Consider the following 22,118-nt stretch of genomic DNA (forward strand, 5'->3'; position numbering starts at 1 on the left):
TTTGCAAACTGTTCTTAGATGTAATTTCAATTTTAAAAAATGAATGCAATTTTTAATTTGGGGGCATATGTACTACATTTTAAATAATACTGATTATACTGTACTGATTTTTAATCATTTTGTATTTGGGCAGTGAAGTGTCCCTTTAATCATTTAGAAAATGTTGATGTTCATTATCCTGAAACCAGGCTAGGAATGAAGATATCTCCTGTTGTTTAGATTTATCCACAGACTTTTCTCTCCTCGAAGCCGTGGAATGCAAGACGCGAGCGTATGTTCCGATAAAGACCTGTGTGTTCGAACATTGGCTTAAGTTTCCACATCCTAGGCCAACTTCTGTAGTTGGCACGCACCTTGTACCACATCGAGAGAGAGAACTCTCAAGGTTCCCAATGTGTCTGTCCTGGCGGGACAAGTGTGAAATGAGGGTCCTGGAGAGTTGTAGGATAATTAAAGGGCCTGAGGGGGGAGGTAATAATAAATTGTTTTAATTTTAAAAGGAGGTTACCTATTCATATGCAGCAAGAACATCCCTAGTTTACGGGTGGATGCTATGGTAAGAAGGTAAATGTCACTCTCTTCAGTAAAATATTAATAAGAATATATCAGTTTTATTTTATTAAAAAAATAAATAAAAAAAAGACAATAACACTGGTTAAATAATTGAATATATTTTATTTACATTTTGTGCTACTTACACAGTCCAGAACGTGATGATGGGACTGCACAATGAACAAAAACTGCAAAGTATCCCCCTTAGCATTGCAGCAAATGGACTAAGGCCGTGATTTAATAAGATTGGATAGACTTGTTGGCATACACACTGTATATATGTATCCACATACAGATATATTCTCTAGCATATAAATATATATCGCGAGATTATGTGTCTAAAAAGAGACATGCATTTATACATCTCTATTTAGGCATACATTTAACATATGAATCAAGACGTATGCATGGAAATACATAGAGCTGCATGCATGTATATGCCTCTACTTAAAGAGATATACAATTTGTGGTCGTGTCAATTACACAATGTTTCAATGAACTGGTACCTACAGATTAGCAGCTTAAAGTGTGCCATGAGAGTACACCTATAGGGGGCATACTGTGTAAAGGACAGGATTATAAAATAAAATATATAGAGATAAGGCAGGGAATTCACAACGGCTAATGATTTGATGTGATCCTTTATAACCTATACCAAGACATGCTACTATATATATATATATATATATATATATGTGTGTGTGTGTGTGTGTGTGTGTGTGATGGCATATACATGCATATTCTCTATATAAAGGCATTCACAGGCATACAATTATATATAGAAACATAGGCTACAATATTACACAAACATACACGTTATATAGAGGCATGTAGTAGCATACATATCCCTAAATCGAAAGACATTCATTTATAGACATGTGTGCCTCTATATAGAAACATATAGACATATGCTACTAAATATCTCTTTATAGTTAAGTTTGTAAATGCATGTATCTCTATATGGAGGCACCTACATTTTATGAAGAGACAAATACATTTGTATATCTTTATATCTTGTGCCTGTATTTATATAGATAAATGACAAAAACTTGGGCTAATCAATGTAAATACTAAATAATTAAAGATTGGGAATACTCAATATAGATGAAATACCAAAGGCGAAAAAATTAAAGGGACACTATAGTCACCTGAACAACTTCAGCTTAATGAGGTTGTTCAGGTGAGATCTATAGCTCCCTGCAGCCTTTCTCATGTTAAACACTGTATTTTCTGAGAAATGGAAACAAATCTAACTTTCATTAGTATTCTTCAAAATATTACAAACATCCAAACTATTAATAAATAATCAGCATAGCTAAAAAGTAGTAAGAATCACTATAACTCAGTCTAATCACTGATTGATATGGGGCTAGTGACTCATAGAGTGTTTCAGAAAAATACGTAACAAATAGGAGACGTCTTAATGCTGAAATTATCAAGACTATGGGTCCAGAACATCTGTAACTTGGATGGATTTCAACAGCCTTAATATTGATAACCAGCCAATAACAGCTCAGGGAGATTAGGATAATTAAGAAACCCAAAAAAAGAAGAGGAATAACGTGCAGTGTCCACAAGAAAACAACTAGTGAATAGCCTTAAGAAAAATCATTTACAAATTAAAGGTGAACCTTAGAGAAAAATCAAGATTTGTGCCTAAGTCTAAAATGCCCTATCGTGCCTGCGAGGGCACCTGTCCACTAAATAGTGTAAACAGATATCTTACTGCCTTTAAAAATCCCTGAGCTCTGCTGGTCCTAGTAAGTAGACGAGGGAAAGAAAGTTGCTAAATAATGTAATCAGAAGACTTGGCAGTAGACAAGCCCCGACGCGTGCGTTGTACCCGTCAGGCTCTTCAGAGTGCCCCCTGTCCACTGAGTATTTAGTGGACAGGTGCTCCTGAATGCACAATAGGCCTTTTTACACAGACACAGATCTTGATTTTTTTCTATAGAATTCTCCTTTTATTTATTAAATTTTTTTTTTGTCAAGCATAATCACTAGTTGTTTTATTTAGCGACACTGTGCACTTATTATTTTGTTCCCTCATTATCCTTATCTCCATGGACGGTTATTGGCTGCAAGAGAATTCCTATTTCTTTCAATAGTATTGTTGTTTCTAATTAATCTCTTTCCTCTGGTTATCATAATTAAGGCTGCTGAAAAATGAGTACAGACATCTTACAAAATAGTTACGGATGTTCTGTACCCAAAGTCTTGATAATGCAGCATTAAGAAGTCCCCTATGTATTACATTATGACAGAAAGACAATATGTGATTAGACTGGGTTATAGTGATTCTTAATTCACAATATTAATAATTTAATATTTAATAATTTCACAGATTATCGGTATTGACTCTAAAAAAAAAATCAATCTCGGTTGATCCCTATTTTAAAGAATACTAATAAAAGTTATATTTTACCAATATTAAAGGACTACTATAGGGCTCAAAACAACTTAAGCTTAATGAAGCAGTTTTGATGTATAGCTCATGCCCCTGCAGTCTAAATGATCTGCTTTTTAGGAGTTAAATCCTTTTTGTTACCGTTTATGCAGCCCTAGCCACACCTCCTCCGCTGTGACTCAAACAGGCTGCTTGGAAAAATTTGTTTCATTTTTAAATAGGTGTTAAGTTGCTTTAGATGTTTTTAATCACCTGCTCTGTGAATTTAACTTTATTCATACACATGAGGCCCCCATGGTCTCCAAGCCTATTAACAGAGAAATAGATACGAAATTATAAAGTAAAGGAAGTTTAAATATTCAAGTTCTCTTTACAGGAAGTGTTTAGGACGGCTGTGTTAGTAACATGCAGGGAGGTGTGACTAAGGTTGCATAAACAAAGTGATTTAATGCCTAAATGGCAGATATCTGAACTGAAGCTGAAGTTGTTTTGGTGACTAAAGTGTCCATTTAACTTCTAGGAAATTTTCTATTTTTATCATTTATACAGCTATATATGAATGCATATACCTCTAAAGAGAGCTTTTGTGCTGTTGGTGCCTATACAGAGGTGTGTGTATATATATATATATATATATATATATATATATATATATATATATATATATATGTATGTGTGTGTGTGTGTTAATAATGGAGGCATTCACAATTGTATGTCTTTTTGCAGGTGTACGTATTTATATAGAGGTCTATACATGTGTCACCAACGTTTCAGTCCTCATCTGGACTTTCATCAGTGTTTAACGATAGAAAAATGTAAGATAACTGTAACAAATATAGCGCAAGCCATATATAGGCACAAGCAGCCCTAAAACACGTGCAAAGTGGCTCATAATCACACATGGATTTGCACATGGTTTAGGGCTGCTTGTGCCTATATATGGCTTGCGCTATATTTGTTACAGTTATCATACATTTTTCTATCGTTAAACACTGATGAAAGTCCAGATGAGGACTGAAACGTTGGTGATACTGTAAAGTTACTGAACATTGGTGAATACAGTTTGCAAACATTGTTTAAAAGGCTGGAAGAGCACCTTGGTAAGCAAAACTGGAAAAATTAGTGCAGGACCGTGTTCTTTGTTATATATAAGAGAGAGAGGGAGAGAGAGAGATATCCAAAAAAAAGAAAACTTTATTGAATCAGATTAGTGCATAAGTACAATGTGATCGTCAACGTTTCATTCCTAACCTAGACATTGATCGATATATATATAACAAGTTTAGTTTTATCCTTTTTTTGTGTAGTGTATTGTTTGTGTAAATATATATAATATATAAAGACATTTGCACTTATCTAAAGCTGTCAGACAGCCAGGAGGGTGTTTTTCCTCACCTAAGGCTCACTCGAAGAAGAATCATTCCAGACACAATGAGACAATTGCAGAACATGCACCCAACCTCCCAATGTTTCTCTGTGAAAGCTAGTGGATTGGCCAGAATGAACCTCTTTTTTTTTTTTTTTTTTTTTTAACGAGTTTTGGGGATTGGGACAGAAATGTAAAGAGACCGGATAATACTTTAGTGCTATGAATAAAGGTTTGTTCCTATAAGAAAGAAATGTTTTGAGAAATCATAAGAAGTAACTACCCATATGCAGAGATATCTGGCTTGAATTGCTTAACCCCTTAAGGACCAAACTTCTGGAATAAAAGGGAATCATGACATGTCACACATGTCCTGTGTCCTTAAGGGGTTAAGATGTTGGTAATACTTTCCTTTTCACTTTGGTTTTGTACAAAAATTAGAATGCAAAAAGGGTTGTTTACTAATGGGATAAACCAAAATAAATTTAAAATTTAATGCCAGAGTAGTAAAATCATCGCTAGCTTGAGAGATTTTTTCCAGTTTAGGCATTTTGACTTTAAAATTTAAATTAATTTTGAATTCAACTTGAATTCTTACTTAGTCACTGAAATACTGCTATCCTGCTATCCTGACGAGCAAAAAGCCTTACGTTTACAAAAAATATTTTTCTATGTTCTGAGTAAAATAATGAATTTTTGTATGAATCTGCTCATGTGAACGAAGACCTGAACTTTGACTGGAATATTTCTCATATTCCGAGCAATAAAAGTGTTTTATCTCTTGTGTGAATCCTCTGATGAGTCTTAAGAGCTGAATGGTGAGGAAAGCATTTTCCACATTCTGAACATGAAAATGGTTTCTCTCCTGTGTGAATCCTCTTATGAGTCTTAAGCGCTGAACGATCAGAAAAGCATTTCCCACATTCTGAACATGAATATGGTTTCTCTCCTGTGTGAATCCTCTGATGTATCTTAAGATGTGACATTTGAGTGAAACATTTCCCACATTCAGAACAAGAAAATGGTTTCTCTCCTGTATGCGTCCTCTCGTGTATCTTAAGATGTGACATTTGAGTGAAGCACTTCCCACATGCAGAACAAGAAAATGGTTTCTCTCCTGTGTGAGTCCTCTGATGTATCTTAAGATTTGACATGAGAGTGAAGCACTTACGGCATGCAGAACATGAAAATAATTTCTCTCCTGTGTGAATCTTTTGATGATTCCTAAGATTAGAAAGGTCAGTGAAACATTTCCCACATTCTGAACAAGAAAATGGTTTCTCTCCTGTATGAATCCTCTGATGTGCCTTAAGATCTGACATGTAATCAAAGCATTTCCCACATTCTGAACAAGAAAACGGTTTCTCTCCTGTGTGAATTCTCTGATGTATCTTAAGATGCGACATATAAGTGAAACATTTCCCACATTCAGAACAAGAATACGGTTTCTCTCCTGTGTGAATCCTCTGATGTGACTTAAGATTTGTCATTTGAGTGAAACACTTCCCACATTCTGAACATGAAAATGGTCTCTCTCCTGTGTGAATCCTCATATGTCTTTTAACATGTGCTGACTGCGCAAAGCATTTCCCACATTCAGAACAAGAAATTGTCTTCTCTCCATTGGGAGTTCCCATATGTCTTATAAAATGTGGTTTCTGCTTAAAATACTCACGTACAATGTCAACTGCACTGGTCAATTTATTTCCTTTGTTGACACTCTGATGTTTAGCAAGCTCGAAATTGGTAGATGAAACATTAGCACCATCAATGCAGATACTATTCCCATTGTATTGCATTCCAGTATGACACATAGGAGAAATATAGTTTAAGATGGCGAGATTTCCATCTTCATATGAGGCCATTTCCTCCTTAATATGACTAGATGGATACTCTGTCTGTGTATGGTCTGTGGGTGTATAAATGTCAGTGTCTCTGAGATTTCCTTGTTTGTGTGATACCAAATCAAAATTTGATGTATACTCCATCTGTTCTCCTGTTGATGTATAAGCCTCGGTGCTGGTGAGAGCATTGGATTCACATGAGTCTGATTCTTCCTTAATATCGTCAGGTGGATATTCTGTCTGTGTATGGTCTGTGCGTGTATAAATATCAGTGCTCATGAGAATTTGTTTTTCATTTGATGCCGATTCACACTTTGATGTATAGTTCATCTTGGTTGTATAAATGGAAGTTTCAACACAATTGTTTTCTTCCCAAGAATTTGATTCTTCCTTCATATAAGTTGATGGGTATGCTATCTGATCATCTTCTGTATGTGTATAAATGTCTATGGCTGGGAGACTGCTGTCCTCACAAGAATCTGACTCCTCCTTAATATGAGTATATAAATATTCTATCTTTGTATCTTCTGTGGGTGTATAAGTGTGTGCAAGATCTTCTCCCTCATACGAGTTTGTTTCCTCCTTAATAAGAGCAGATGGATGTTCTACCTGTAGGTCTTCTGTAGGTGTAAAAATATCTGTGTTGAGCAGATTTTCTTCTTCACACGAGTCTGATTCCTCCTTAACATGAGTAGATGAATATTCTGTCTTTCTATATTCTATGGACATATTAATGTCTCTGAGATTTTCTTCTTCAGATTCTGTGGTTTCCTGACACAAAGATTCACTGTTTGTACGGACTGCCACACAGTTTATTTTTTTATTAAATGTGATTTTATTATCTTCGGTTATACAATCCGGAGAACAAACTGAAGTGTACAATTCACTGGTTTCATTTCTGTTTATGGAACCATCTATTGGAAAGAACATACTCAAAATTAGAACATTTTCTTAATAAACATCCTAACAAGAAGAGGTCTAGAGGTCCTAATAAACAATATAGTCAATTTATTTAATACTTTGAATTCCAGTGATGTGAACAATTTGTCATGGACCCAGGGTTGCAGGGCAGGAATTCCTATTGTTTGGGTGTGAGTTTTACAGGGTAGTCATTTATTTTTATTTTTATAAAGTGTGTGTAATTCAACTTGTTTTAATTATATTAAAATGTCACTTTTAATAGAAAAAAATAATGTTTATATATTTTTTTTATCTTTGGACACTGGGTTTGGAGGTCACTGGTCAGGGTGAGGAGACTAGGGCCGTTTTACCCCTATTTTGAGCCATCACCAGAGGGGGCAAAAAAGGCATTGGTGCCAGGACATCTGACTAGATTGTTTGTTTGTTTTGGAGGGGATGAGGGCTGTTTCGGCAGGAATGCAAGCAGGACTTGATGGGGAACTGTATTTACTGGTTCATTGTACTATTGGATGCAAATGACCCCTCTCTGGTATAAATAGCCCTCCCGCTTTAAAATTAGTTACGCTTTTGATGGGGGTAAAGCTATAATCATTTACTATATTCAACAGCAATAATTTCTGGCTATTTATAATCTACGACTGCTGATTGGATCAATTCGAGGAGGGCTTCTGAGTGTTCCAGAGGGCACAGAGTTTTTGACACGGATGGTCCGAAAATAGCAGAGGAGGGTGGAAAGTAACAGAGATACTCAGCCGCCCTACCAGGAGTACTTTATACCACTGACTATATGTGATCAGCGCAGTGGACCTACCTGGCCATCTATTTCTTTTTTTTGGTTTTTAGTATTTAAAAAGCTTATCCAAAAAACATTAAATCGAGGCATTAGTTAGTGACTTAGAGATTAATAAGCATCATTATGAACTTTTTAAAGTTCTTATAAAATGAAACAAAAAAACTTCAAAATGTTTAGGAAATTTAGTGCGGAGGAGGCTTACAGAATTCTGACGCTTGACTCAAAGACTACAGTTAGCGCCTCATATGAATATGATTATTCACCTAATGCTGCAGGTCTCACAGCAGAAAGCACTGATTCCCCAGCACTACCCTTAATGCAAAAAACTGGGTATCCCCTAAAAACCTTATGCTAGAAATTCCTCCTTTCACAGCAACATATGGCATACAGGCTGACATGTCCATTTATAGGTCACTGGAGTTTATGCAGGTGTTCCTGGGAGATGATGCTTTAGGAGATTGTCACCCAGACAAATATTTATGTCAAGCAATATTTTACCTGGAATCCAGTGTCGTTTATAGCCAGAAAAGAGACATGCTGTCCCACCAGTGTTCCTGAACTTAAACAATTTTCTAATGGGAATTATTAAGAATCCTATTTGCAGTAGCCCCATTTTTTCCACAAACAATAACAAAAAATCCACTGCTACTGCGGTTTATGCACTTCAATGACAACACTGCAAATGCCTGCAGAAAGGTCATCCACCGTATGATAACCTATTTACATTTTGGCCCTATTTTCCCACTTGTGTGCAAGTTTGCAAACCTTTATATTCCTCCAAAAAATATCAGCATTGATTAGTCCTTAATGAAATATAAGGGACAACTGGGGTTCAAAGAGTTTGAACCGTCAAAATGACTATAGACACTATAATTAACTGTATAAAATCTGAGAAAGTGGCAGTGGATAGATAAACTGCATGAGTGAAAGGACAGCCACCGTGAGCCACCGTGATCCACCAGGTTGCTCGAGCATTATACGGAAGGTGGGGAAATTGTCTATGACCTTATCAACTCCTTGTTGAAGTCTAAGGAAACTCAATACCTGAAAGGGGAAGGAGGGAGAAGGGTCAGACTCTGTGAGAGTACAGCAGCACCCACCATACTATCCTGAAGGGGAAGACCCTGGACCCCAAAGGATTCCAGGTTCGTGGCAAAAGGGTACCGGCTCTCCCACAACCCCGGGACTGGAGGGGCACCTCACCTTCACAATGCTACACTGCTCCCCAAAGTGTACTGAGCCCACACCTAACATGTGACCCCCATAGGGGAATCTGATGACTGTCCAGCAAATTAACTCGAGGGGCTAGTTTGGTTACCCACAACGTAAGTACTGGACTCCGTTACCAAGCGCTGCTGAAGATGGCACCGGATCAGGTGGTATACCTACACAGCTTGATCATATAACATTCTATGTTCTATTAATACCTACCCTTCCTAATGCAATTTGCATGCCTTATAGTAATGCAGTTCTAGACACATTTTAGCTAGACTTAGTATAAGCACCTGTGGAGCCTAATTACCTGTAAACTATGTTTACTAGTTTAATTTCTGCATGTAGAGTATCTGTCTATGCCATTCTGTGAGAGAAAGGAGGTATGTGAATAAATTAGTTAATCGGGATCAGCAGCTGTTTTATCGAGATTTTCCCACATGTTATACTCTCCAACTCTATAAGTCTAGCTGGTGCACTGGTTTACTCAACTTACATCTCCCTACAGGTCTACGTTTCACCTAAAGATACCCAAGTGTTTTCCTCCTCATGACTATGCAATTGCATCACTAACACTATCTAACGCTACTCCATCTTGTTTTACCTTATCTTAACTAAAAATTGTGCAACGTATCTCCATGCCATGCCTATGTACCACTATGTATGATTATATATGTATGTTGATGCGGTCGTGGCATCACAAACTTACTTGTAACCTCCCGCACTGCACAAATAAAAATGTAAATTTAAAGCCCCTTCTATATATTAGCCTACCTTGCATAAAGGGGATTATATTTCATTATGTAATGAATTTGTTAAACCGTTATTCATCTATAGGTTTTTATTTCCCCTTTGGGTTTATGGATTTATATCTTCAGAGAGATATATGTTCATATACTAGATACACAGATCACTTGTTACAGTTTCTATCCAGTACAGAATGGAAAGATTCTTATGTCTACATAACCATTGATAAAACCATAGAAAAAAAGTTACTACTCACTATCCCAAATCCCTGTGCATATTTATGTAAATGGAATTTTTTCGTTTCACTCCAGTGGCCATTAGATTGTAAGCCCACCTGCCACATCAAGGCAAAGCTTTTAGGTGGGTCCTACACTAACAATTCAACTTGCTTCCTTCAGCTTGAAGCAAAAGAAAATCTCGAATAAGGCAGAGAGGAGCATTTTTCGAAACCCTACATACTTATTAAGCAAACATTGATGCGTGTTCCCAATATATGAACTTGGCACATCATTTTGGTATTAAAACAATAAACTTTATTTATTTGAGTATCCCTTCTACCTTGGGATCAAGCTAGCTCCATTGTGGAGTTTTTAAGATTTATAATATTGCATAATTATTAAATACATTTTGTGGCGGAACCAACCTCGCCACTGTGCACTGGAGAAGCCTGGTTGCTAGCCTCCTGCCCTGCGACTATGGCCCTGGGATGTATTACCCCTTTAAGAACTGTATTTGGGCATAATGGATTTGTATAATGCTGTTCCTGGCCCTTTAATTACTTTGGAGCAGTGTTACAACTTTTAAACTGGCACTTCGGATGCAGTCGAAGTGCCGAAGTGGCCGCCATTCGACAAAAGAACACGTGGCGGCGGCCATTTTAACTTATTCGAACGCGGTCAGCAGTGTGTGCAGCCAAATCTATGGAACTGTTTTTGGCTACCCAATTGCACGAACACCGCTGACCCGTACCTTCTTCGACACTGCGGCTGGAGACTAAGTCCCGTTCGAAGATTCAAACGCTCGTTCGAATGGGACTTAGTCATTTTCTCGGTGTAAAATAGACCGACCGCACAGCCCAAATCCATGGAACTGTTTTGGGCATGAAAATGTGCTTGCGGTCGGTCAAAAGTGACATATCTATCTCCCAAACGGAAGAACGGATTCGAATGATTTTTGGGTATGTTTGTATTTGGAATGTGCTGATTAATAATATGTAACTTTTATTACTATTGGATGTATGGTTTTAGAGTTATGAAAGTTGGGTAAAAAGTATGTTTAAACTGTACGGATAATTGTGTTACCTCTCAGGCTAAGGGGAGGGAATCTGTGGGATGTAACCAGTGTTTGATTGGGTAATGCATAATTGTATGTGGGTGTCTCCCTTGCAGGGGAGAATTGCATAAAAGCAGAGTGTGGGTCATTAAACCGGAGTTCTACTTCACCCTCAATTTGGAGTGCCGTCTCTTATTGGGGGAACTGCTACAAGGGATTGCTATGCTTGTCATACTCCCTTGCTAAATCACTGTTAAGCTGTGGTAAGAGCTTGTTCCGGTTTTGCTCTCTGGAGGAGTCTACGGTGGTTATGGTGTCTGCTGCAGTGCTTGGAGTCCTCAGGAAGCGCTAGGAGCATCCTTCAACGGAGGTACCCAGTCGGCGTGCCCGTCGATCTGTTACACATTTTATTTTAGAATTAATGGTAATGCGATGGGAGACAGCTTTACTCTCAACTTCACTCATTTAGTCATGGGTTATTGGAAGTAAAAGAGAGAATAACGTTTGGCGGGACTGGCTGGTCATTTACCGCTGTTTTATTGATGATATGCTCATTATTTGGGATAGGAATATGGATGATTTCAATGTATTAATTTTAATTATTAAATATAGGGATTTCATATTCTTCCCATACTTTTTTTTAAAGTTAGGTTGGAAATTAGGCCTGCACGAGAACACATAGTAAGTACGTAGATGTGAATGGTTATTTGTTTTCTAGTGAGCACCATCCCCAGTGAATACATACGTCATGCTAGCAGGGTTAAGTTATTGGCTGCGGTGACTAAATAGATTTTAAGATTAGTTGTGATTTGTTTTATTTTATTATTTAATCGTGTGTGTGGGTCTTAAAATGAAGCAGTATTGATACTATTTTAATTTTGTTTATTGGATTTTCTGTACTTATTGCTATATTTAGAGGATTCTTAAGGGACACATATTATATGTACATTTTGTAAAATATGTATTTTTTAAAATCTAAATTATTTTTTAATATGGCATGCCAGCTTGGTTTGTGATTGGTAATGTGGCGGACTAATGTGGACTCCAGCAGAGCTATTCTGTAGGAAGTCTGAGCTCACATCTGCCATATGTCTTGCTTGCCTCTTAAATAGGAGTGTCTCCTTTTCTAATGATACCTCCTCCCTTCGTCCTGTCTCAGTTGGAGTCCCCCAAGGCTCTGTCCTTGGTCCCCTTCTATTTTCTCTTTATACTGCCTCTCTTGGCAAACGTGTTACCTAATTTGGATTCCACTACCACCTGTACGCTGGTGACACACAGATATATCTCTCCTACCCGGACCTCTCCCCTGCCGTCCTTCAACGTGTCACTGCTTGCCTTTCTTCCATCTCTGACTGGTTGTCCTCCCACTTTCTGAAACTAAATCTCTCTAAAACTGAGCTCCTTGTCTTTCCTCCTCCTAATACTGATCCTCCTCTTTCGCTCTCCCTTCAAATTAGTGGTATCCACATCAGTCCATCCTTGCAAGCACGTTTTGGTGTCATACTTGATTCTGGCCACACCTTTGAGCCTCACATCCAGCATGTTACCAAGTCCTGTAGATTCCATCTTAAAATCATAGCCAGCATCCGCCCCTTTCTTACGCAAGATGCTACCAAGGGGCTTGTCCATGTTCTAGTAATTTCCCGCATGGATTATTGTAACACTCTCCTAATTGGTCTTCCCAAAAAACGTATTGCCCCGTTAAGTCTGTAATGAATGCTGCCGTCAGACTGATTTTCCTCTCTAATCGGTCCTCTCACACCTCACCAATCTGTCAGTCATTACATTGGCTTCCTGTATCCTATAGGAGTCAATTCAAAGTGCTAACCCATACCTAAAAAAGAATTGACCAATTCTAGCCCCTCTTAAATCTCTTTACATATACTTGGGTATGCCCCTTCTCGGTCTCTCAGCTCTGCCCGTGACCTTCTCCTGTCCGCTGCTCGCATGCGTACAGCCAACTCCTGCTTGCAGCACTTCTCGGGGACGGCTCCACTCCTATGGAATAGCTTGCCTTCCGCCATCAGAATCTTCCCATGTCTTTAATAGTTTAGGTAGTGCCTTAAAACCTCTCTCTTTAGGAGAGTTTATGGCCTCCCAGAGTAACCTCTACCTTACATACCTGTCTCTTGCGCTCTCCTAAAGGGCAGCACTATAATCTCTCCTCGAGCTCTGCTTCACTCCCACCTTATTTGATTGCCATTTTCAGTCCTATTGTGTTTTACACCCCACCTCCTATAGACTGTAAGCTTGTTTGAGCAGGGTCCCCAACTATCTATCATTCCTTTAAGTTTTCTTGTAATTGTCCTATTTATAGTAAAATCCCCCCTCTTATAATATTGTAAAGCACTATGGAATCTGTTGGCGTTATATAAATGACAAATAATAATAATGTTTACATACTGGAATTGGTGTTTGACCCCCTTAACAGGACACCATAGGCATTCAGACCACTTCAGTTCATTGCAGTTGTCTGGGTGCATTGTCCCAGTCCCTTAACCCAGCAATAGTAATTATTGCAGTTACGGTATTGAGAAAGTGCAATAATTACCATCCAAGGTTAACTCCACCTCTAGTAGCTGTCTATCAGACAGCCACTAGAGGGACTTCCAGGCTGTTAGGCTACTTTTGGTTGCCCAACGCTGCATGTCCTCACACTATGAATGATGACTTCCAGCGTTACCCAAAACCCCATAGGAAAGCATGGCATGGAGGGCACTATAGCAATCTATAGTGCTAGGAATACAAGTTTGTACTTCTAGCCTATAGTTTCCCTTTAAGAACAGAGCCAATTGTACCAGTTCTAAACCAATTTTTACATCTTTCATATTAAGTGCACCAACACTTATTACAGATCATGTTGTTCAGGATGAATAGGGCCTTACATTTCACAACAAATATGTATATATGAAAGCTAACTTAAACTCTTAAAAAGTGTGAGACATTACAAAATGTTGTTATCTTGAAAAAGACCAGTTTAGGGTCAAAATGTCAGTTGCAGATGTAATCTTTTTCTTTCACATTAAACCACAAGTGAATTTATCAAGTCCTGTGAGTAGACCCTTTATTCTAAATTGTGCCGGAGCCGACATATGGGGTAGGCCTGTAATAAAAGAGGGCAAAAAGTTGTATGTATACAAATAATCTTTATTACACACGTTACAGAGCTAACAATTTTAATGCTCGTCTCAATTCCTGTTCTGGATGTGGTATATATTTGGAATATTCTGATGACTTCCAGCGCCCTAATCTTTTAATTATATGAGCCGCGGAAGGGGCTTCAATTCTGAAGGAGTGACCAGAAAGAGTAGAGGGGTCAAGACCGAGTCTAATGAAGAGAGTTCGAATATATAAAATAAATTTAATGTGGTTAGAGGTTTGCCATGTAAAAGGAGTAATAGTGTATTTGGGTTTAGACCGGATAATGTTGCACAATATGTGTCAAGTAATTTGACTTGACACCAGTGATTATCGGTGGGATAGTAGCATACTTTAGTAGGTGGGTCTAACTGGTTTGTCTTGGTGTGAGCCATGGTGAGTACATAATGATCAGTGTCTCTATGTAGGCTCATCATTTTTAGGTTTTGACTGTTGGGTGTGATGATATCGGTAATGAATTTGTGTGGACGTAAGAAACCATAGAAGGCAAGGTAGGCTGTGGTTTTAATGATAAGATTAGTGCTGGTTTAAAATGGATTGGTGTCTACGATTTCTCAAAGGGTAGGAAATTTAGGCCAGTCAATAGGTTGTCTAGTCATAGAAGTGGGTTTGTCTAAACGTTGTATGCTTTCAGTATATTCTTGACGGGATAGGTAGACATGAAAGGATTTGTGCTGGGGTAGGCACTTAGGATGTGGTGTTGTATTCCAGTAAGGTAGAGTTTTATGGTGTTTAGTGACAATTTTAGGTTAAAATGGCAAAAAGAATGAAATGCCACTATAGAATCTAGGGAAAGTAGGTCGCTGATCTGATAGTCTGAAGTGAATTTAGTATAAAGAGTGAAAAGCCCTACTGTAAGCTTGAGTGGTATTGGAAGAGAGGGCAGAGCTGGCCAGGTATCTGCTGTGAGCCATACGGTGATTTAGTCAAGGGTTAAGCCTTGGTATGAGGGAGTGCTGACCGGCCTGATGTTGGCTGACGGAATCCTGCAAATTAGAACAAGACAACGCATCAGCGGCTGTATTAATGCGGCCTGGGATATGTACGCATGTGATGTGCAACTGTAGTATAGGTGCTAGCCATGTCAATTGTCCAGTAAGTATCATGATGGTTTTCCTTTGCCACAGATACCCCCAGGCTTTGGATGCTGCCACGATAAGGTAGATTTCAAATAGGGCTGATGTAGTATGGAATGAGGGTAGACCAAGAGTCTCGACTGGCCAAGAATCTCTGAACCAGGAGTAACCAAAAATAGCTGCGAACCCTGTGTGGGCTGCAGCATCGGTCCATATGACTGGGGATGAGTCAGAGATGGGGGGAATAAACATCGCCTTCACATTTCACAGATATATAAAATCTAGCCACATGCATAGGTCTGCCTTAGCTTGTGTGTCTAAGGGGACAGTACTTTTGTCAGTAAGAAGAAGAGAAAGAAGGCATAGTGGACTGGAAAAAAAAAAAGGCCCGGCCCTGTGGTATAATTCTCATAGCGAAGTTCAGCGTGCCCATCAAGGATTGTAGTTCTAGTAAAAGTGCCCTTCGTGCCCTGGCTTTTAAAACGACAGAAAGATCACTATAGCAGTATGCTTTATTTTAAACTACATCCTGAGAGGCAATTAGCAAGGAGACTAGGTTTACATTCTTGCCTTCCAGGATGTCTTTGCGTATGGTTGAGGACACAAAGTGGGAGGGCATGATGATGTGAGTGGAAGTGCTAGGTGTAGGGTTAACGATGGTGTCATTACCATGAGATGGAGCTGGGCTGGGAGGGTCGGATGTTGATGGCTGAGGAGATTCCAATTTCTCAAAGCGTGCAGGGAAGACATTAAACCCTTGATTTCCGTAAAATTATCAGTTTGTAGATTAACTCCTGGCTGGGGGGGGGGGGGGGGGGTACAGGTATTGGTGACAAACAATCCATACAGTTCAGCTTTGTGTGCTGTAGCCGGGAATGGGACCCCCATACATCGTAACTCAGGCGCAAGTTTAGGGATTGTCCAGGAATGTAAGGAATACAGGTTGGATGATTCCAGGTTTTTAGTAGGGGTGCTTGGACCGGCCTGGGTAGAAGGCTTGCTTGGGTCTGAGGCTTAACGAGTTCCTTGTCCTATTCTGGGGTTTGGGACATACTAAGAAGGTAAACATGATTAAACTATGAGAACTTTAGAGATAAGGGAGTACCTATGCCAACTGGCTTTAGCTAATCCTATGGTAAGGAATTACCTAAACTGCAGGCCCTACTAGTGCCAAGAGGTGAGAGAGAGGCTCAATCTATAAGAGGGGCCGAGTGGGCGGGAGCCACTGAACGGAGTGTCAGGAATGTTGGCCTCTCTGTAACTTTTAACAAGACATAATAAACGTGGGCGTGACTTGGTGGTGCCCTGACTAGTAGCTGACATGTAAGGCTCTAACTATGCGGTTAGGATGGGTGTTGGCCTCCCAGGAGTTGATTAACTACAGTAAGCTAGGGACAATGTAAGTAACTAAATAGCCAGTTAATTTACCCTAGCCTATGACGGAAAAGGAGTACCATGTAAATGGAGACGTACCTAGCTTACCGTAGAGATATGTAGAGAATGTGTGGTGATTCTTACGCATGCCTAACATGCACAGTGGAAATACAAAATACTGCAAGGATTTTCTTGAGTGTGCTAGAAAAGGTTACATCAGGTTTTCCAACTACATAGGTTATTGTTAACAAATCAATAAATCGAGCTTAGGGCCTACAAATCCCTAGGAGTGCGTTCATGGAAATAGCCATAGGGACAATAATGATCATACTAAATAACACATAACATACATACCCTGTGTAGGGGAGAGTAACCGTCAATAAGTGATATTTTTTGTGAAGTGAAGGCAGTCGAAATGAGATTGTGATGAATATATACGATTTGAGATATATCTAACGTGGGGAACAAGTAATGGTATAAAAAGTATTGATATACCGTGAACATGAGATGTGGACACTTTGTAACGGAGAGCTAGTGGTAGCAAGGCGTAGCAGAGAGCTAGTGGTAGCAAGGCTTCTTCTCCGCTGGTTACTTCAACAGATGCTCAGCAACAAACAGGATAATTCAAGAAGGCAGGCATAAGCATAAGATAATCCACGAATATCCCATCACCCTTCCTAATAACTGGACGACACTCAGAATTAGAAGCAGAACAGAACTTTTAATGGCCAGACTGGCCTTTCATGCAGGTTTTGCCCAAAAGGTTACCACCCAGGTGGACCTTGTTAGGCACAGGTAAAACCAGAAAACAACCAATAAACACAGAGTGTCAAGTAAGTCACTCCCATACAGTTTACACAATCCCTCCCCTCTGCTTAGGAGATAATTGAATTATTACTGTAAGAACTCAATTATCTCCAAACAGAAAAATCATTATTTTTATACATTTCTAGAAGTACCCCAAAAACATATCATACTCCCACAATTCAGACATCCCCTGATAGCCCCGGTCTGGGGGAGCAACATACTGCAAAATCACCCAAATCGGTTCAGGGGTTGGACAGATTTATAGATGTCTAGTTTTACCAACCACACACGAGGTGTAAGCCGAAAATAGTTCCATTTGTTTGGGCTGTGCGGTCGGTCTCCATTTGAGTGTCTGAAAAAGATGAAAGTGCATAAGAACATGGTTCGTGCCTTGGTTCGTTCAACTCATCTCGTTCGTGTGACTCCTTTAACCGAACGCCGCTCTGTTCCCCTGAGTTTACACAAACTTACACAAGGACCGAAGTCTCTGCGGTGTCCGTGCCGTTGAGTGTCCGATTTGGGTTCCAGACACTCGACGACCAAACACCGCTGGTGTAATTCGTATTCTAAGATGGTCGCCGCCACGTGTTCACATAACGAACGGCGGCCACCCAGGGGATCCCCCAGTTGGTTCATGTGTTTTCAATTGAGAGAGTATGAACCAGGTTTGGGAGGTCAATTGGCGCCACGCTCCTCTCATGGGTGGCCTGGTTGTTCCGTACTTAGTTCGTTTGTCGAACCCTATGGTGAGAATAGCTGAAAAGGGGTTCTTACCGAACAACCAGACGAATGATACAAAATAATAGCTTGTTACTTGTTTCCACAAATAACGAACAGTTACAATCCCAGCAAAATAAAGCAACAAAAGGGTATGGACAGCCCCTAGTACAAATAGAGGTGCTGTGGCAAAGCCTATTTCGTTACACACTTGATACAGTATGAGAAAATATCAACAGGCTAAATTTACAGTTATTAAAATTTGTCTAAAATGACGTTAGCAATCCTGACATCTATATATAAAATATGTACTTTTATTCAAACATATTGGTAATAAGAACACTTAATCTAGGATGCAGTCCTCCTTAATTTGTCTAAATTAGTACACCAACTAGAGCACCGCGTTCGGTTAGTTTTATATGAACAAATGGCACCGAACATGACTGTTAAACATAGAACAGAACGTACGGTTGGACTGATATGAACAAGGACACAAAAGGGGTTTGTTTGCATGAATGGGAACTGCGTGGCGGCCAAACGTAGCGTACGTATGAACCCTTTCAGGAAAACTCACGGTTCGTGGACCGAACAGGAGGATGTAACCCGGAAGCAGTGGTAAGGTAAGAGGTCAGCCAGATGCTGGCGGGCTCCGACCAGAACAGGGAGTAGAGCGGGGCGTGGGGCTGGAGATCAGCGGCTGTAAGAAGGTGAGTGGACTGCAGGGAGGCTGGGATCCGCGATGTGAGTAGTCCCACCGGGCTTAAGTAAATGTGGTTGCGGGTCGCGTAGCCTTTTGCCGTGGAAAATTGACTTGCTTGGAGACAGCATGGGAACGAAGCCTCAGGTGAGTGAACTGGAAGTCTAGGGTTCTGAATGAACCCAGCGGTGACGGTTTTGTTTTATATATACACACACATACAATTTATATATAATTGATTTTCTCTACCCTCCTGGCTGGTATGCTTATTCCTCATTCTCGGGTCCTCTACCAGAGGAGTTTCAGGGTTCTGCGCAGTATCTTAGCGGTTCCTAGAAGTGCAGTCTTCTGCAGCAATCTCAGATGTCCCACCTGGAATCTGTTGAAGCCACTCCCCCAACTTGGGATTCACAGCCCTGAGTGCTCCTTTTACAACTGGGACTACTACTGCCCTCATTTTCCACATCCTTTCTAGTTCTTCTTTCAGTCCTTGGTATTTGTCCACCTTCTCATATTCCTTCTTCCTGATGTTATAATCATTGGGTATTGCCACATCCACCACGACTGCAGTCTTTCGTTACTTGTCTACCACCACGATGTCTGGTTGGTTGGCCAGCACTTGCTTGTCTGTCTGGATCTTGAAGTCTCACAGGATCTTAGCCTTGTCATTCTCAACTACCCTTTGTGGTATCTCCCATCTGGACTTAGATAGGTCCAATCCATATTCTGTGAAGATGTTTCAGAACACAATCCCAGGAACTTGTGTCTCACCGTGTATGCTGTTCCTGCCAACATCGTGCATCCGGCTACTAGGTGCTGGATTTTCTCTCAGTCCTCTTTGCACAGTCTTCACCTTGGATCATGGTGACAAGTTCTTCTCTTGGCCAGGTTATTATTCCAGCTGGGTATCGGATGACCGGTAGGGCATGTGTTGATGGCTTGGATCTTGTTCTTGCCATTGAGCTGGGACTTCAGGTCTGACTCTCTGGAGGTACTTTGATGTTGCTATCCTCCTTACCTCTTCCTCATGGTTGCCATGCGTTTGTGGTACCCCCAGGTACTTGTAGCTGTTCTCTACATCTTCTATTTGGCCTACTGGAACTTCAACTCCTTCTGTCCTGATCATCTTCCCTCTTTTTGCTATCATCCGTCCACATTTCTCTTGTCCGAACGACATTCCGATGTCCTTGCTGTAAATCCTAGTTAGGTGGATCAGTGAGTCAATGTCTCGCTCACTCTTGGCATACAGCTTTATGTCGTCCATGTAGAGTAGGTGGTTGATGGTAGCTCCACTCTTGAACCTGTATCTGTATCCACTCTTCTTGATGATCTGGCTAAGGGGGTTGATGCCTATAGCGCATCTCCTTGGTATATGCCAGATTTAATGTTAACTTGAGTTATTGTCCTGAAATTGGCTTCTAGAGTTGTTTTTGACTTGCCCATCGAGTTCTAGATTAAGGCTCTTCTTGTCTTGCTGACCTTGTAGAGAGCCAAGCAAGTCTTGTGATTTGACTGGTGTGCAGATCTGTGTGTAACAATGTGATGATAATACGTGTGTGTTTAAAATCAACAACCATACACAACTTTTTCATCTCAAACTCACTCACACTGCTTGCACTTACAGAGACCTGGCTTTCCCCCCTCTGATAGCGCTACTCCTGTCTCTATGTTTTGGTGGGCTACAATTCTCTCACACTCCCAGACTCAACTGTAAAGGAGGCGGCCTAAGCATCCTTCTCTCCCCTCAATGTACCTTTCAACCAATCATATCCTTTTCTTCTTTTGAAGTTCACACTGTCAACCTATTTAAACCCACTCCTTTAAGAATTGCTATCATCTACTGCCCCCCGGTTATCCTAGACTATTCATTCAGCACTTTTCTTCCTGGCTTCCCCACTTCCTCTCATCTAGCACTCCTTCCCTTATACTTGGGGATTTCAATATCCCAATCAACAACCCCAATTGCACTGATGCCTCTCGTCTGCTCTCTGTAACCTCCTCCTTTGGTCTTACGCAATGGTCCAATTTAGCAACACATACAGCGGGAAACACTCTTGATCTCGCCTTCCCTCTGTACTGCCTCTAATTTCTCCAATATTCCTTTTCCTCTGACCACCATCTGCTGACTTTTGACATTGGCATACCTAAGACCCAATTGACACCACCATCTGAACATCACTCTCACAGAAACCTAGAGCATTTCTCCACTAATCTCCAAACTTTCCTTTGATCTATCTCAAACCTCAAATATCCTAGTTCTGCAACCTCCTTCTACAATTCCACCCTCTCCTCTCAACTAGACATCACGGCACCTTCTATATTTAAATGTCGCCGGTGCCCTCAACAACAACCCTGGCACACCAAGCTCACTCGATACCTCCAAAAATGCTCCAGAACTGCTGAACGCTGTTGGAGAAAGTTTCACTGTGCGTCTGACTTTCTCCACTTTAAATTTATGCTGAGCTCATACAGCTTGGCTCTTTCCTCTGCAAAAGTAAATTACTTTAATACCCTCATAACCACACTCTCCCGCGAACCCAAACGACTATTTCACACATTTAACTCTTCTTCGCCCTGTTGTTCCTCCTCCACCTACTAACTTGACCGCCTCAGACTTTGCAACTCACTTCACTGACATGATCTCTACAATCAGGGAAGAGATCTCTCATCTTTCTTCTTCCCCTTACAATACTTCCTCTAACTTCACTCCCTCTGCTGTTCTATGTTCATTCGCACCCACTACATTGTAAGAGGTTTCTGCTCTGCTCCAGTCCTCCCGCCCCACCACCTGCTCCCTAGGTCTACAAGATATTGCTCTTTCCTGGTGCTCCTCCTACCTCTCCCAGCGCTCTTTCAATGTTTCTTTATCTGGCTCTGCTTCTTCTCCCCAACTCCTCTCTGTTGGTATCCCCCAAGGTTCAGTCCTTGGTCCCCTACTGTTCTCCATCTATACTGCCTTCCTTGGTAAACTCATTAGCTCCTTTGGCTTCCAATATCATTTCTATGCGGATGACACGCAAATCTACCTGTCCTCCCCTGATCTCTCCCCGTCCCTCTTGACTAGTGTCTCTGACTGCCTCTCTGCGATTTATAACTGGATGGCTGCCCACTTCCTTAAACTAAACTTGACCAAAACTGAAATTCAAGTCTTTCCTCCCTCAAGTGTTGTTACTC

General features: G+C 40.3%; 1 pseudogene; it reads right to left on the reverse strand.

The window, feature by feature from the left end:
* Positions 1-4,718: 4,718 nt before the first annotated feature.
* LOC134575163 (oocyte zinc finger protein XlCOF7.1-like) overlaps positions 4,719-22,118 on the reverse strand; it is a 68,548-nt pseudogene continuing 51,148 nt past the window's right edge.

This window comes from Pelobates fuscus, chromosome 10 (genome assembly GCF_036172605.1).
Source record: "Pelobates fuscus isolate aPelFus1 chromosome 10, aPelFus1.pri, whole genome shotgun sequence".
Classification (NCBI taxonomy): domain Eukaryota; kingdom Metazoa; phylum Chordata; class Amphibia; order Anura; family Pelobatidae; genus Pelobates; species Pelobates fuscus.